This window comes from Zea mays, chromosome 8, assembly GCF_902167145.1.
Source record: "Zea mays cultivar B73 chromosome 8, Zm-B73-REFERENCE-NAM-5.0, whole genome shotgun sequence".
NCBI lineage: Eukaryota > Viridiplantae > Streptophyta > Magnoliopsida > Poales > Poaceae > Zea > Zea mays.
In genome coordinates this window covers 89,891,490-89,906,770 of record NC_050103.1, presented here as the reverse complement: position 1 = coordinate 89,906,770, position 15,281 = coordinate 89,891,490, and positions in this window count along the sequence as shown.

Sequence of the window (15,281 nt, the reverse complement as noted above, 5' to 3'; positions counted from 1 at the left end):
GACTCCGGCGAGCACTAATTCACCGCAGAGGGAACAAAATCAGGGCAGGAAAGACGTGGGGATGGTTCCTTGCATCGGGACGGTGCTCGGGGAGCCTTGGCGTGGTGTTTGGAGCTCCAGGTGGTCGGCATGGTAGGCGTAGATCACCGGCGAGCTCAGGAGGCAGCGGCTGAGCGCGAGAGAGGTTGTGAGTAGGTAAAATGAGACAGGGGAGAGAGGCGGGTGCGCGCGGGGCTCAAAAAGAGCTGGGGAATGTGGGGCACGATGTGGCTGGGCTTTTCAGCGTGCATGCGTGGGCGAGGTCAGCGACGGTTGTGGGGAGGACGGAGCTTAGAGGCACAGGCGCGCGGAGGGAAACGACACAACGCAGATGGGTCGGGCCCTCAGCACAGAGAGAGGGAGAGCGCGCGCAGCTGGTGAGGTTGGCACCGATAGTTGGATCCACAGGGCAGATGGAGAGAGGGGGGCACGAGCTAGGCCAAAAGGCCGAGGGAGAGGGGGTTTGAGCTACTTTTCTGTTTTTCTTTTATTGCGAATTTCTAATCCCTTTTCTTTTTATTTTCTCTATTGAATTCAAATCCAACCAAACCACAAATCCAAATTTGAATATTTTAAACATGTGCATCAACCAAAATACAAAGTTTAAGCTCAGCGTAATGCAACAATTCATGTCTCCCCTAGGTTTTAATATACTAAAGAAATAATACATCTCCCAAATAAATAAATAAAACTCTATGAAAAGGAAGAGAAAAGAAATATATAGAGAGGACAAAAGAGGTAACACTTAAATTTGGTAGATATTAAAGAAGAAATTTTATACCCGCAAATTTAGGGTGTTACAAACCTATCCCCCTTAAAAAGAATCTCACCCTTGAGATTCAGGGTTGGCTAGCAAAGAGCTCAGGATACTTGGCTATCAGATCATCCTCTCTTTCCCCGGATGCTTCTTCCTCTGAATGATGGTCCCACTTGAGTTTGCACATTCTAATGGTGCTTCTTCGAGTGACTCTGCTTGCTGTCTCCAGAATCTGAGTTGGCTTCTCGATATATGTTAAATCTTCTTGGACTTCGAGATCCTCGGTTGGCAATTGCTCTTCTGGCACTCGCAAACACTTCTCCAACTTAGACACGTGGAAAACATCATGCATTACGGACAGACTTTCTGGTAGACTGAGTTGGTATGCCACTTCTCCACGTCTTGCCTGAATCTGGTATGGTCCGATGTATCGAGGTGCTAGCTTGCCCTTGACTTCAAACCTGCTTACTCCTATGATTGGTGACACCTTCAGATAAACATAATCTCCCACTTCGAAACTTAGCTCGCTTCTTCTGGTGTCAGCATAACTTCGCTGTCTAGATTGCGCAGTCTTTAGGTTCTCCCGAACCATTCTGATATTTTCTTTGGCTTCAAGCAAAATATATGGACCAAACACCTGCCTTTCGCCGGGTTGGTCCCAGCGTAATGGAGTTCGACAATTCCTCCCATAGAGTGCTTGGAACGGTGACATCTTCAAACTGGCTTGATGGTTGTTGTTGTAGCAGAATTCCGCATAAGGTAGCCTCTTATCCCAACCTAACTTATCTTGCAAAGCACAGGATCTCAACATATCTTCAAGGATCTGGTTGGTTCTTTCAGTCTGACCATCTGTCTGCGGGTAATAAGCTAAACTGAAATTCAGATGCGTGCCCAAGGCTTCATGCAACTATTTCCAAAAGTGAGAAGTGAATTGGGTTCCCCAATCGGACACTATCTTTTTCGGAACACCATTCAAGCTTACAATCCGGGACATGTATAACTCTGCCAACACTGCACTGCTGTAGCTGGTCTTGACTGGTATGAAATGAGCCACCTTTGTTAAGCAGTCCACTAGTACTCATATGAAGTCATAACTGGCTCGAGTGCGAGGAAAACCGACTATAAAGTCCATCCCAATCTCATCCCACTTCCATTGAGGAATGTGCAACGACTGCAACAAACCTGCGGGCCTTTGATGCTCCGCCTTAATTCTTTGACAACTATCACATATGGCAACATATTCCACGATCTCTCTTTTCATACCGTACCACCAGAATCTTTTCTTCAGGTTTTGGTACATCTTCTCGCTTTCAGGGTGTATGGAATAAGTTGTCTCATGGGCTTCCTTGAGAACCAGCTCCCGAATCGACTTGATGTCGGGAACACATAGCCTATCTTTGAACCATGCCACGCCTTCCACGTCTTCTCGAAAGTCTTTACCTTTTTCATCTAGGATTAGCTGCCAAATCTCATTGATCTTCTCATTGTTTTTCTACCCATCCTTGATATCCCGTTCTAAAGTGGGTTCCAACTCAACTATCACTCCCTGGGTACTATTTAGAAATCTGAGACTTAGCCTGTCGAATTCCTTCGCTAGTTCATATGGCATCAGGCGAGCGGCCATCATGTTGACTTGGCTCTTCCTGCTCAAAGCATCTGCAACTATATTTGCTTTGCTCAGATGATAATGCATCTCCAGTTCATAGTCCTTGTGTAACACTATAAAAGCCATCAACTAAAAATAAGAAATTTAGTTATTATGGAAATTTGGGTAATAAATGTTTATTCAAGTGTTTATTATTTATTTGCATTTTATTATTTATTTGCATTTTGAATCATTTTTGATTGCCCATGATTGATTATTGGATGTTTAATAGCAAATTCTTTTCATAGGAAAAATATCCTAGTAAATAACATAATAATTAAATAATATAATTATTATTAGTCTAAAAATAAATATTTTATTTATAAATAGTTTTGGTGAATTTTTATGAATTTTTAAGCTCTTTAAAAATGCATTTCGAAATTTGAAAAAAAACCTCCCTAACCCTAAGGCCCACTAGGGGCCCAACTACTAACCCTAGGCGCCCTAGCTTCTCCTTGTTCCCAGCCGCCGCCGCCCCTACCTTTATCCCTCTCCCCTATTCTCTCTCTTCTCTCACCTCTCTATTCCCTTCCTCTCTCACCCGCACGAACCAGGGAGCCGGCTGAGCCTTGGCCGAGCCGCCCTCCCCGCGGCCGCGCTAAGTCGCGCGCGCGCCAGGAGCCTCGCCGTGGACCAGCGCCCTGCCTCGACCGTGCCCCAGCACTGACCCGCGCCAGGCCGCGATGCCCAGCGGACCGGCCGACCCCGACGCCGCTCGTGGCCGAGGAGCGTGACCCCGACCGACGACCTGCGCGCCCGAAGCGCCATGAAGCCATGCACCATTTCGTTTCCCCGTTAATGGAGCTTAATGCATCCGTTTCTACTCCTTCCCCCATTCCTTCTCTTCCCATTACAAGCAAGAAACGACAGTGCCATTGAAGGCCTCCATGAAGACCCGCCGGCGCCCCCATGACCTCCCTGGCCGACCCTTCCACTCTCCCTCCCTCTCCCTATAAATCTGACGCTCCTCCTCTCTCCCATCCTCCCCTAGCTGAGCTCTCTCTCATTCCTCGCACTCTCTCGCTCGCTGTTCATCGCCGGAGTTCGTCGTTCGTCGTTGGAGTTCGCCATTCGTCGCCGGAGATACGCCACCCGCCATCCGAAGCCGAGCCCCTGCTCTTCTCCACTCGGCCGAAACCCCGTCGAGCCCTCCCCGTCACACGTACGAACCCAAGGTTGAAGACGACCCAAATTAATTTGTATATTTTCGAAACTCTTTTGATCCGATTCATGAAGTGTATATTTGTGTTGTTGTAATATGAATGTGTGTGATCCGAAATTCATATGTATGTACGCTATGAAATTTTTGGTAGATATATGCGATTATTAGTGCACCGTGATTGTTCATGTTAGTCGATGCGATGATTTTTGGATTAGAGAGAAATATGACGAAAAATTTAGTAGTCACACGTTGGTGATAAAAACACTAGATAGGAAATTTCATAGTTAAATTTGGCCACAATAAACTTTAGAAACTATTTGGAGAATTATAATCATAGGTTTATTTTAATGAAATTAGTAAGTGATATAGAATTCATGACCATAAAAACATTATAGGGTTTTAGATGATTTATATCCGATTATTTTATTAATATTTTCTTTTAGAAAGAAAGTAGAAAATACCACTAGTAGTATGGAAAATAGATTTTTACTAGCCAAAATAAACATGTTCGCGAGTATAGCACTTAAATTCTTAGAGTTAGTAAAATAAAAAGATTTATATTGATTTTATATTAATGTTATAAAAAGTCCAATTAGTGGTTTATATTGATTTTTAGAATATTAATGTTAATAGATTCATTTTTAGCTATACTCAATAATTCAAGTTAGAAATAAAAAGAATAAAATCTATAGGTCTATTTATTAGTATTAAAGACAATAATTATCATTTATTTTCATTGATGATGTTAATACATATTAATACTAGTTAAAACTGTATTTGTAGCACCTACTCATAATTTCACCATTTATGACTTGCAATAATAGTCATAAATAAATTAATAAGCATTTACGCGCTAAGACGTATTTATGTGTGTGTTAAGTGCGATGTGTTAATGTGAATGTAATGGTGTATGTTTAAGTAATGGTGCGTGTTTATTTATTGGTGAATGATTTCTTTTGTATGTACGATATGCGAATCGATATTAGAAGCTGACTGTGTGGTAAACGAACTGAATACGTTCGAGGACGACCCACAGGACACACTTGAGCAAGGCAAGTGGATTCTCCCTCTGCATATTCTTTTGGTACCCAATCAATGCATATAATAATATTTACTTTTTGATATACTGCATAATTTGATGGGTTTTACCTAATTATGGATTTCCTAGATTTACCAACTGTGTTCCTTGATTACCTTGGGAAATTATTAAGCTTTGCAAATTTGTGCTACCGCTCAACTTAATAACTTTGATGTCACTCATTAAATTGATATTAATGTTCTGAAATTGAAATTGGCATTATGATATTAACCCGATGGTTAAAACAATATTATTTCATATTAATTGGAACATGGAGTGACCATCCAGGATAACAGTGCAACCACGAGTGCTATCATGACTCTGGCTTTGGTAATTAGCTTTATATGTTTAGTGCCTAGCAACCTTACATGAAATATGGGCAAGAGGGGGAGCGGCAGTGGTGGCAGCTCACGTTAACATGGGGATGTATTCTTGGCTAAGGTACCTCACCCGGAGGGCCTCCACACCGACTTTGGAAACCTTAGCAGGTTGCGTCGTATTAAGTGTATTTTGTGAAAGCCTCATAATGGATCCCTAGCCATTCACCTTGGTAGTGTTTACGGGTCCGATCAACCTAGGCTAGATGGGATACATGGCTTGTGGGTAAACTTGTACCACCTCTACAGAGTGTAAAACTAATATATCAGCCGTGCTCCCGGTTATGAGCAGCCTGGACTCCTCACATGATAATTGAACTTAAAGATGGACATTAAATCGAGATCCGATGATCTGCCAATGGTTTGCTTAAGTGGTTTCACTTAAGTGTTTTTGTTATACTCATATTCCTTTGTTTAAATGGGATACTTGGGGTTCACACTTATTAGTAAGACATGTGTTGTTAATAAAATGTTGACCAACTAAAATGCTTACTGCTCAACCTTAGCCTCACCTTGTTATACCTGCATTAATTTTCCCCCACTTGTTGAGCCCTGACCATAAGTGTCGGGGACCATAATTAGGGGTACCCTCAAGGCCCCTAAATCTCAGCTGGTAACCCCCATCAGCACAAAGCTGCAAAGGCCTGATGGGTGCGATTAAGCCAAGGATCGGTCCATCCAAGGGACATGATCGTGCCTCGCCCGAGCCTAGCCTCGGGCAAGGGAAGCTGACCCCGGAGAACCTACGTCTCGCCCGAGGACCCCCCTCCAGCAACGGGCACACTATCGGCTCGCCCGAGGCCCAGTCTTCACCGAGAAGCAACCTTGGCCACATCGCCACGCCGACCGACCAAATCGTAGGGGAATTTAATGCAAAGGTGGCCTGACACCTTTATCCTGACGCACGCCCTCCAGTCGACAGGGCCGAAGTGACCGCAGTCACTTCGCCGCTCTACTGACCGGTCTAACAAGAGGACAGCGCCGCCTGCGCCGCTTCGACTGCTGAGCCACCCGACAGAGTTAGGCTGACAGCAGCCAAGGCCAGCCTCGGGCGTCATAAGAAACTCCGCCTCGCCCGACCCTAGGGCTCGGGCTCGGGCTCGGCCCCGAAAGACGGCGAACTCCGCTCCGCCCGACCCAGGGCTTGGACACGGGCCCAGCCCCGGAAGACGGCGAACTCCGCTCCGCCCGACCCAGTGCTCGGACTCGAGCTCGGCCCCAGAAGACGGCGAACTCCGCTCCGCCCGACCCAGGGCTCGGACTCGGGCTCGGCCCCGGAAGACGGCGAACTCCGCTCCGCCCGACCCAGGGCTCGGACTCGGGCTCAGCCCCGGAAGACGGCGAACTCCGCTCCGCCCGACCCAGGGCTCGGACTCGGGCTCAGCCCCGGAAGACGATGAACTCCGCCTCGCCCGACCCCAGGGCTCGGACTCGGGCTCAGCCCCGGAAGAAGACGGACTCCGCTTCGCCCGACCCCAGGGCTCAGACTCAGCCCTAGCCTCAGCCGATGGTCTCCGCCTCGCCCGACCCAGGGGCTCGGACTCGACCACGGCCACGGAAGACAGACTCGACCTCGACCTCGGAGGAGCCTCCACCTCGCCCAGCCTAGGGCGCAGACCGACCATGTCGATAGGAGGCGCCATCATTACCCTACCCCGAGCTGACTCAGGCTACGGGGAACAAGACCGGTGTCCCATCTGGCTCGCTCTGCCAGATAGGCAATGATGGCGCCCCGCACAATCCGTGACGACGGCGGCTCTCGGCCCCCTTACGGAAGCAAGAGGACGTCAGCAAGGACTCGACAGCCCCGACAGCTGCCCCTCTCGCCAGGCTCCAACGCTCCTCCGACGGCCACGACACCACACGAACCGGGTGCCAAAACCCCTCCGGCTGCCACGATGGCATGTACTTAGGGCACTAGCTCTCCTTCGCTAGAGACGTAGCACTCTGCTACACCCCCCCATTGTACACCTGGATCCTCTCCTTACGCCTATAAAAGGAAGGACCAGGGCCCTCTTACAGAAGGTTGGCCCGCGCGGGGAAGGACGGGATGGCGCTCGCTCAAGGCCTCTCGCTCCCACTCCCGCGTGGACGCTTGTATCCCCCTACTGCAAGCGCACCCGACTCAGGCGCTGGGCTAACACGAAGGCCGCGGGATCCACACTCTCTTACGCCTGCCTCCCTCCGGCTACCTCCTTTCCCCCTTCGTGTTCCGCCTTGCGTCGACCCATCTGGGCTGGGGCACGCGGCGACAATTCACTCATTGGTCCAGGGACCCCCCGGGTTTCGAAACACCGACAGTTGGCGCGCCAGGTAGGGGCCTGCTGCGTGTTGACGAACAGCTTCTCGTCAAGCTCTAGATGGGCAGTCTCCAGCAACCTTTCCAGCCCGGGACGGTGCTCCATTTCGGGAATCTCGAGTTCATGTCCCTCTACGGCAGCTACGACATGATACTCCTTCCCCCGCCGCGCGACAGCGACAATGGCGGTCGACAACCCGCTCGCCGGCGGGGAAATCGATGACGCCTTCCCCACGCGGTGGAAGGACGACATTCGGGCTTGTCCTGTCCCCTCCCCGCCGACGGAGGAGGAGGCGGGGCAACCAAGGCCAAGCGGGAAGCGGCACCTCGTTGGCTGTCGAGCGAGTCGACGGCGCCGGCGCCCCAACGGAGGGCGCGTCGGGCATCGATCTCGCGTCTGAGACGAAGACGAGCGTCGCCTCCCCGCAACACGCCAATCTCAAGCAAACGCACGACGCCAGCACGCTCGTGAAGGACTTGCTGGGCGTCACCCTTGTACCCGAGACAACGGTGCAGTCAGTCCCAGACGCGACCTCGTCACCGACTATCGACCGAAAGGTACCGACCGATCCCCATCTCGTGTCTTTTGGATTCGGCCTCGACCCACCAAGCGACTCCGCTTCGGTGAGCACTTTCATAGAGGCGAGTCCAAACCCTCTGGGGTATCGTGTGCGGTCACCCTGGGACTGACTGACGGCCGACTCGGCCTACGAGTCCTCGGGGTCCGAGGAAGATGGCGAGCCCGACATCTGTTGGGATTTCTCCGGACTTGGTAACCCCAGTGCCGTGCGGGACTTCATGACCGCATGCGACTACTGCTTTTCCGACTGTTCTGACGGCAGCCGCGGCCTCGACAATGAGGACCGCGACCCAAGTTGTGAATGTTGCCACGTCGATCTAGGGGGTCCCGGCGAAGGCAACCATCTTGGTATGCCGGAGAACAGTGATCCCCCTAGGCCCGTGCCTCACATTGACATCCTTCGGGAGAGAGCTGTGGTCCCCGTCCCGGCGGGGGGTCCTGACCCACAGCTCGAGCAAACCCGTGAGAGGCAGGCCAGGCTCGACGGGGGAGCAGGAACGCTTGTGCCGATCCGCAGGGACGTCGGGCAGGAATGGGCGATCCAACCCCCGGCCGGAGAAGCGCGTCATCTCCCCCACGACATCCAGCACCGCATCGCCGACGACGTCAGGGTGAGGCCGCTGCTGGATTCCAGTGGAGTCGGCCAAAACCTGGCTGCAGCAGCAATGCTCCTCCGCGCGATGCCGGAGCCATCGACTACGGAAGGGCGACGCATCTAGGGAGAGCTCAAGAATCTCCTGGAGGACGCCGCGGTCCGACGGGCCGAAAGCTCTGCCTCCCGAAGGCAGGGTTTCCCCTCGGGACATTGCGCCGCGACTTCCCAATTTACGCGGGAAGCCTCGGTCCACTCCGGGCGCACGCGCAACACAGCGCCTACGGCCCCAGGTCCCCTCGGCAACGAGCGTCATCATCACAGCCGTCGGGCCCACCTCGACGACAGGGCGCGCCGAGGCTACCACCCCAGGCGTGGGGGACGCTACGACAGCGGGGAGGATTGGAGTCCTTCGCCCGAACCACCCGGTTCGCAGGCTTTCAGCCGCGCCATACGACGTGCACCGTTCCCGACCCGGTCCCGAACCCTGACTACTATCACAAAGTACTCGAGGGAGACGAGACCGGAACTGTGGCTCGCGGACTATCGGCTGGCCTGCCAACTGGGTGGAACGGACGATGACAACCTCATCATCCGCAACCTCCCCCTGTTCCTCTCCGACACCGCTCGAGCCTGGTTAGAGCACCTGCCTCTGGGGCAGATCTCCAACTGGGACGACCTGGTCCAAGCCTTCGCCGGCAATTTCCAGGGCACGTACGTGTGCCCTGGGAACTCCTAGGATCTCCGAAGCTGCCGCCAGCAGCCGGGAGAGTCTCTCCGGGACTATATCCGACGATTCTCGAAGCAGCGCACAGAGCTGCCCAACGTCACCGACTCAGATGTCATCGGCGCGTTCCTCGCCGGCACCACCTGCCGCGACCTGGTGAGCAAGCTAGGTCGCAAGACCCCCACCAGGGCGAGCGAGCTGATGGACATCGCCACCAAGTTCGCCTCTGGCCAGGAGGCGGTTGAGGCCATTTTCCGGAAGGACAAGCAGCCCCAGGGCCGCCCACCGGAAGATGCTCCCGAGGCGTCAACTCAGCGCGGTGCCAAGAAGAAGGGCAAGAAGAAGCCGCAAGCGAAACACGATGTCGCCGACGCGGATCTTGTCGCCGCCGCCGAGCACAAGAACCCTCGGAAACCTCCTGGAGGTGCCAACCTCTTCGACAAGATGCTCAAGGAGCCGTGCCCTTATCATCAGGGGCCCGTCAAGCACACCCTCAAGGAGTGTGTTATGCTTCGACGACACTTCCACAAGGCCGGGCCACCCGCGGAGGGTGGCAAGGCCCTCGACAACGCCAAGGAGGAAGATCACAAGGCAGGAGGGTTCCCTGAGATCCGCGACAGCTTCATGATCTACGGTGGGCAAGTGGCGAATGCCTCGGCTCAGCACCACAAGCAAGAGCGCCGGGAGGTCTGCTCGGTAAAGGTGGCGGCGCCAGTCTACCTAGACTAGTCCGACAAGCCCATCACCTTCGACCGGGCCGACCATCCGGACTACGTGCCGAGCCCGGGGAGATACCCACTCATTGTCGACCCCATCATCGGCGACGTCAGGCTCACCAAGGTCCTCATGGACGGAGGCAGCAGCCTCAACATCATCTACGCCGAGACCCTCGGGCTCCTGCGGATCGATCTGTCCTCGGTCCGGATGGGCGCTGCGCCTTTCCACGGGATCGTCCCTGGGAAGCGCGTTCAACCCCTCGGACAACTCGACCTACCCGTCTGCTTCGGGACGCCCTCCAACTTTTGAAAGGAGACCCTCATGTTCGAAGTGGTCGGGTTTCGAGGAACCTACCACGCAGTGCTGGGGAGGCCATGCTACGCCAAGTTCATGGCCGTCCCCAACTACACCTACCTCAAGCTCAAGATGCCGGGCCCCAACGGGGTCATCACCGTCGGGCCCACATACCGACACGCAGACGAATGCGATGTGGAGTGCGTGGAGTACGCCGAGGCCCTCGCCGAATCCGAGGCCCTCATCGCTGACTTGGAGAGCCTCTCTAGGGAGGCGCCCAACGTGAAGCGCCACGCTCGCAACTTCGAACCAGCGGAGACGGTCAAGTCCGTCCCTCTCGACCCCTACAACGACGCCTCCAAGCAGATCCAGATCGGCTCCGAGCTCGACCCCAAATAGGAAGCAGTGCTCGTCGACTTTCTCCACGCGAACGCCGACGTTTTCGCGTGGAGTCCCTCGGACATGCCCGGCATACCGAGGGAAGTCGCCGAGCACTCTCTGGATATTCGAGCTAGGGCCCGACCCGTGAAGCAGCCTCTGCGTCGATTCGATGAAGAAAAGCGTAGAGCCATAGGCGAAGAGATCCACAAGCTACTGGCGGCAGGGTTCATCAAAGAGGTATTCCATCCCGAATGGCTTGCCAACCCTGTGCTAGTAAGAAAGAAAGGGGGGAATGGCGGATGTGTGTAGACTACACTGGTCTAAACAAAGCATGTCCGAAGGTTCCCTACCCTCTGCCTCGCATCGATCAGATCGTGGATTCCACTGCTGGGTGCGAAACCCTGTCTTTCCTTGATGCCTACTCAGGGTATCACCAGATCAAGATGAAAGAGTCCGACCAGCTCGTGACTTCATTCATCACACCCTTCGGCATGTACTGCTATGTTACAATGCCGTTTGGTTTGAGGAATGCGGGGGCGACGTACCAGCGATGCATGAACCATGTGTTTGGCGAACACATCGGCCGAACGGTCGAGGCCTACGTCGATGACATCGTAGTCAAGACGAGGAAGGCCTCCGACCTCCTTTCCGACCTTGAAGCGACGTTTCGATGTCTCAAGGCGAAAGGCGTGAAGCTTAATCCCGAAAAGTGTGTCTTCGGGGTCCCCCGAGGCATGCTCTTGGGGTTCATCGTCTCCGAGCGGGGCATCGAAGCCAACCCGGAGAAGATTGCAGCCATCACCAGCATGGGGCCAATCAAGGACTTGAAAGGCGTATGGAGGGTTATGGGATGCCTCGCGGCTCTGAGCCGCTTCATCTCCCACCTCGGCGAAAGAGGCCTGCCTCTGTACCGCCTCTTAAGGAAAGCTGAGTGCTTCACTTGGACTCCCGAGGCCGAGGAAGCCCTCGGGAACCTGAAGGCGCTCCTCACGAACGCGCCCGTCTTGGTGCCCCCCGCTGCCGGAGAAGCCCTCTTGATCTACGTCGCCGCGACCACTCAGGTGGTTAGCGCCGCGATCGTGGTTGAGAGACGAGAAGAAGGGCATGCACTGCCCGTCCAGAGGCCAGTCTACTTCATCAGTGAGGTACTGTCCGAGACCAAGATCCGCTACCCACAAATCCAGAAGCTGTTGTACGCGATGATCCTGACACGGCGGAAGTTGCGACACTACTTCGAGTCTCATCCGGTGACGGTGGTGTCATCCTTCCCCCTGGGAGAGATCATCCAGTCCCAAGAGGCTTCGGGTAGGATTGCGAAGTGGGTGGTGGAGATTATGGGCGAGACGATCTCGTTCGCCCCCCGGAAGGCCATCAAGTCCCAGGTCCTGGCGGACTTCGTGGCTGAATGGGCCGACACCCAGCTCTCGACGGCTCTGATCCAACTGGAGCCTTGGATCATGTTTTTCGATGGGTCGCTGATGAAGACAGGGGCCGGCGCAGGCCTCCTCTTCGTCTCGCCCCTCGGGAAGCACCTACGCTACGTGCTACGCCTCCACTTCCCAGCGTCCAACAATGTGGCGGAGTATGAGGCTCTGGTAAACGGGTTGTGAATCGCCATCGAGCTAGGGGTCCGACGCCTCGACGCTCGCAGTGACTCGCAGCTCGTCATCGACCAAGTCATGAAGAACTCCCACTGCCGCGACCCGAAGATGGAAGCCTACTGCGATGAGGTTCGGCGCCTGGAAGACAAGTTCTACGGGCTCGAGCTCAACCACATCGCCCGACGCTACAACGAGACTGCGGACGAGCTGGCTAAAATAGCCTCGGGACGAACAACAGTTCCCCCGGACGTATTCTCCCGAGACCTGCATCAACCCTTCGTCAAGACCGAGGACACGCCCGAGCCCGAGGCACCTTCGGCTCCGCCCGAGGCACCTTCGGCTCCGCCCGAGGCACCCTCGGCCCAGTCCGAGGTACCCTCGGCACGATCCAAGGTACCCTCGGCTTAGCCCGAGGTACCCTCGACCCTCGAGGGTGAGGCACTACGCGTCGAAGGGGAACCAAGCGAGGTCACGCCTAATCAAAGCTAGCAGACCCCGTACCTGCAATATCTCCACCGAGGGGAGCTGCCCCTCGAGCAAGCCGAAGCTCGGCGGTTGGCGCGGCGCGCCAAGTCTTTCGTCTTGCTGGGGGATGGGAATGAGCTGTACCACCACAGCCCCTCAGGCATCCTCCAGCGATGCATTTCTATCGCCGAAGGCCAGCAGCTCTTGCAAGAAATACACTCGGGGGCTTGCGGCCATCACGCAGCACCTTGAGCCCTCGTTGGAAACGCCTTCCGACAAGGATTCTACTGGCCGACGGCGGTGGCCGACGCTACTAGAATTGTCCGCACCTGCGAAGGGTGTCAGTTCTACGCGAGGCAGACCCACCTGCCCGCTCAAGCTCTGCAGACAATACCCATCACCTGGCCGTTTGCTGTGTGGGGTCTGGACCTTGTTGGCCCCTTGCAGAAGGCACCCGGGGGCTACACGCACCTGTTGGTTGCCATCGACAAATTCTCCAAGTGGATCGAGGTCTGACCCCTAAACAGCATCAGGTCCGAGCAGGCGGTGGCGTTCTTCACCAACATCATCCATCGCTTTGGGGTCCCGAACTCCATCATCACCGACAATGGTACCCAGTTCACCGGCAGAAAGTTCCTGGACTTCTGCGAGGATCACTACATCCGGGTGGACTGGGCTGCCGTGGCTCACCCCATGACGAATGGGCAAGTGGAGCGGGCCAACGGCATGATCCTGCAAGGACTCAAGCCTCGGATCTACAGCGACCTCAACAAGTTCGGCAAGCGGTGGATGAAGGAACTCCCCTCAGTGGTCTGGAGTCTGAGGACAACGCCGAGCCGAGCCACAGGCTTCACACCGTTCTTTCTAGTCTATGGGGCCGAGGCCATCTTGCCCACAGACCTAGAATACGGTTCCCCGAGGGCGAGGGCCTACACCGACCAAAGCAACCAAGCCAACCGAGAAGACTCACTGGACCAGCTGGAGGAGGCTCAGGACATGGCCTTACTACACTCGGCGCGGTACCAGCAGTCCCTGCGACGCTACCACGCCCGAGGGGTTAGGTCCCGAGACCTCCAGGTGGGCGACCTGGTGCTTCGGCTGCGACAAGACGCCCGAGGGCGGCACAAGCTCACGCCTCCCTAGGAAGGCTCGTTCGTCATCGCCAAGGTTCTGAAGCCCGGGACATACAAGCTGGCCAACAGCCAAGGCGAGGTCTACAGCAACGCTTGGAACATCCAACAGCTACGTCGCTTCTACCCTTAAGATGTTTTCAAGTTGCTCGTATACTTCGTTCACACACCAAGTCTGGTCGTCAAGGAAGGGTCAGCCTTGCCTTGGCAAAGCCCGACCCTCCCTCGGGGGCTAGAAGGGGGCAACCCCCTCTGCGTCAAAATTATCCTCGAAAAAAGAAAAAAAAATCTTTTCTGCCAGAATGCTTTTCGTGCTCTTCGACTACTTCAAAAGTTGATCCTGAAAACGGCGGAGTACACGTAAGCAGCCAAGGCTGACCGAGCTGAGGGGCTCCTACGCCTCCGGGATACGGATACCTCACTCATCACCTTCTGCGATAAGTAACTCGCGCTCGGATAAGTGACTCCACGGACCGAACAAGTCTTCATGCTCGAGAAGCTCCTCTGCCGAAATGATTTTTCGGGCCTTCTCGACTGCGTCGGTAACAGAACCCTATGGACGAGTAAGAGCGCACGTAAGCGGTAAGGCCGACCGAGCCGAGGGATTCCTACGCCTCTGGGATACGGATACCTCACTCATCACCTTCCGTGAAAAGCAACTCTCGCCCGCACAAACAATTCTGTTACCGACAAGTGAGTCCGGGTACTCGAAACAAGAGGAAAAGAAACGCAGCTTTACAACACGACGACAGTGTGTTTAGGCCTCGGCGGCCGCAGAAAACATACACACACTACAAGACGACCTGATCCTGCAGGCTCGGACGTCGACAGCCGAAGGGGGCAGCAGCACCCTCGGCATCAACTACACCTTCGGCGGGGTCTGACCTAGCCTCGGACGGCGACGTGGTCGGAGGGTCCCCACTCTGAAGGACGACATCAGCACCACGCCCGGGCCATCGCCGCCAGGGTCTTCTTCGAGAATCCGGCCCGAGCAGGTGGCTCGGCCGGCCACCCGAGGCCTCGGCTAGCTGACCCTCAAAGACATCAGCTCGGCTTATGGCCTCAGCAGCTCAACTCCGGCGTCGGCTCCACCAGTGGACGACCCGGCCAAGCTCTGGCCAACTTCACCTCCTTTTCGAAGCCAACTCTGCCTTCGTCCGTGCTGACACCGCTACCTCCGGCTTCGGCTCATCGAAGAGCAGCCGAGGGGTTCCTGTAACTAAGCAAGAGGGGCCTCGGACAGCAAGGCCGACCGAGCCGAGGGACTCCTACGCCTCCGGGATACGGATACCTCACTCGTCACCTTTGCACGAGGTAACTCACGCTCGGTGAAGCGGTTCAGATAATCAACAAGGCGAGTCTTAGTGCTCGAAATGAAGAAAAAATACGGCTCCGCGCCGAAAATACATACATGTTCAGGCCTCGACAGCCGCAATG